Genomic DNA, 3169 nt, shown 5'->3' on the forward strand with positions numbered 1-3169 from the left:
TATAATTAAATTATTTTTGCTTCACTAACAATTTTTATGCTAGTCTTCTCATAATATCATGCAAAGTCATTTTACAAGTTTATATATAATGTGTAGTATATAATATAATATTTGCAGCGTCTTCATAAGTGGATCCAAAATGCACTCCAACTACTAATTTATTGTTGCAATGTGCTAATATTATGCATTCTTTCATGTGAGTATATCACAACAAAAATAATACATAAGACAATATGAAAGTGGGAAAGTTTCACTGGGCTATATATTTTAGTTATGCCATATATAAACCAAAAATAACATATTTCAAAGTATATATTGCTAAGTTTTGAGTAGTTGTCATCTCCTGCACTTGTAATGGACTAAGCAAAATTTATCCCTCATGAAATTGTAATGCATTAAGCAAACTTTGTATCCCCTGTACTTGTTATGTGTAATTGTATATGCATGTACTTTAATATATACAGATTATAACTCAACATATTAACTAACATAACTAAAGTGCATAACACTTTCTAGAAAAATTACATTAACCTTCGGGAATTTTTAAGGGATCTTCCCTACTTAAAGCATCTTTTGATAATCTAGAGTCGGATGTACTCCCTTCCCAACCAGCTAAGACATAAGTGAATTTCATATCAAAATCACATGCGGCAAAGACGTTTTGCGTGGGAATCTCTTTCCTCCCACGAAAACGAGGGGCTTCTGCCCTTGGTACCTTCACCCGAATATGTGTACCATCTATAGCTCCAATACAATCCTAGGTTCATACAAATTCTTAGCAAGTTAGTTCTATAAAGAATGTATATTTAAATAACCACAACTCAGTAATATACAACAACACCTTGAAAAATGGATAGAATCTACTTTTGTTGAGTATTTGTGGAGGGACATCTCTGCCAGATGGTTGGACCAAAAACCTCCTTCTAATGAAATAATAGCATGCAAAACATTATGAAAGTGACGACTAACAGTCTCTCCAGAGCGATGTTAGATAAAAGAAATGCCACTATTTTTAGCATTTTGTCCTACAATTTGTAAGAATTTTGCCACTTGCTCCTCTAATGTAGACTGTATAGTATCATTTACTATACCAGTACCTCTTAGTTTTTGACATAAGCGCAAAAAGGCTTAAGAGCCCATGCGTATAACGACTCGACACCATCGTCCCTCTACTAGAGAGCTCATTAGCTCACGACGCCAACGATCTCTTTGTGTAAAATCACTTACTCGACTATGTAGACATGTGGATAAAAGTTCAAGCAAATGCAATGCATAAACAACATTGCATAACAGGATAATAACACCTATATACTGCCTCATTTCCAACTGTTGGCAAGTATGATTAATCATTTGCATTTCTGCTATTTGAATATCAAATATTTCGTCTATGTCCAAGTCCACCTCGTTTATCAATTCCATTGGGTCATCATTAACGACCTCTTTGGCATTATCTACATCCATCACTCTCTCCATGTGATAATATCAAAAATACCTTTGACACGTGAATAAAATATTAACACAAATTTGACAAATATGCGGAATATATGCATAATATGCTAACCAACAACTTGTAAAAAATGAAAATTGACAAGGTCACCACATATTTATATGGAAAAATAATTGTATACTAACGAGCCTCAAACACAAGTGGAATTTGTTAGGAAAAAGTTAACAAATGTACTCTTAATAAGAAATACAAAGTTATAACTAAACACAAACTTCTCAATATTTAAAGACTCATGGCAACCTACTTCAATGCATAAAAATCCTACCATTCCCATTTGTTAAGTTCTCAAAGTGTTACAAAACATCACACACAACACATACTAGTGCAGAAACTCCAGAGTACACACAACACCACACATAGGTAAATCACACCTATTACAAAACAATACATACTAATATGGAAACTCTAGAGTACACATAATATCACACATATGTAAACCACACCTATTACAAAACAATACATATGCCTCAAAAGAGGTTATACGCCATAAAAGCTATGCATTTATTCATCATTCAGTAAACTTTTAAGAAAATTAACAGATTCAAGTACTACTGCGGAAACTCCAGAGTACATACAACATCACACATAGGTAAATCACACCTGTTATAAAACAACACATACTAGTATGGAAACTCTAGAGTATAGATAACACCACACATACATAAACCACATCTATTACAAAACACATATGCCTCAAAAGAGATTATACGCCATAAAAGCTATGTATTGTGGAATGCTAACTAGGTTCATATCTTCCCATCTAGTTATACCCACCTAATATCAAGAGCTATATATGCATATTTTTAGGTATATATTCACATTTTTAGTATACTGATTTTTAAAGTACATTAAATCATACTAAGAAACTCAGTGTAAGTTCAAAGATTATTCACTATGTTGCCTACTCTCATAAAGTGTTCCTTAGTGATGTATAACTATCTCCCAATATTGAAACTAAACATAATCAGACTAATGAAGTTTTATGATAAACGTGTGCTATTTACCACATTGTTATACTTGTGTCTATGATAATTGGTCATGTTTAGTAGAATCACTTGCATGCTTTTGTCTAATTGAAACTTACCAGTAGTTTCCTTTTGTCAATAACATGCTTTATTATTTGGTGGGACATGTTACCATGGAAAAAATCAAAATATTATGCAGGGACATATGGTGCATTATGATGTAACGATGATGAAATTAGTTTGATGATAAAGCCTAATCCTGTTATGAGGCAAAACAAAATAATATGCAAAGGACAGTGATCTAAAACAAGTGTCTAACCAAATAGCAATAACATGCACCAATATGTATAATAAAAATGAGAGTTATACAAATAGCAAATCCCCAATATTGAGTAACAACTACCACGAAGAAGAAGAAATAATCAGACAGTAAATCCACTAATATATGACAATGGAGAAGAAAATCCACAAACAAAGAAAGAAAAAAAATAAAGTTATGCACACCAGGTAGCAAATCCATAAACAGAGATGAGATAACAATGAGGAGAAGAAGAAAAAATTGTCACCAATGATAAAGTATGCCTGGTAATTTAGGTTAAGGGTTTTTATGGTATTTTACAAAATATAACACTCTTCTCTCATTTTTCTCTTCATCTTTGAAGAGAAATAAATTTTATGGACCCCACAATATTTTTTT

Source organism: Lupinus angustifolius, chromosome LG04, assembly GCF_001865875.1.
Source record: "Lupinus angustifolius cultivar Tanjil chromosome LG04, LupAngTanjil_v1.0, whole genome shotgun sequence".
In the NCBI taxonomy this organism is placed as follows: domain Eukaryota; kingdom Viridiplantae; phylum Streptophyta; class Magnoliopsida; order Fabales; family Fabaceae; genus Lupinus; species Lupinus angustifolius.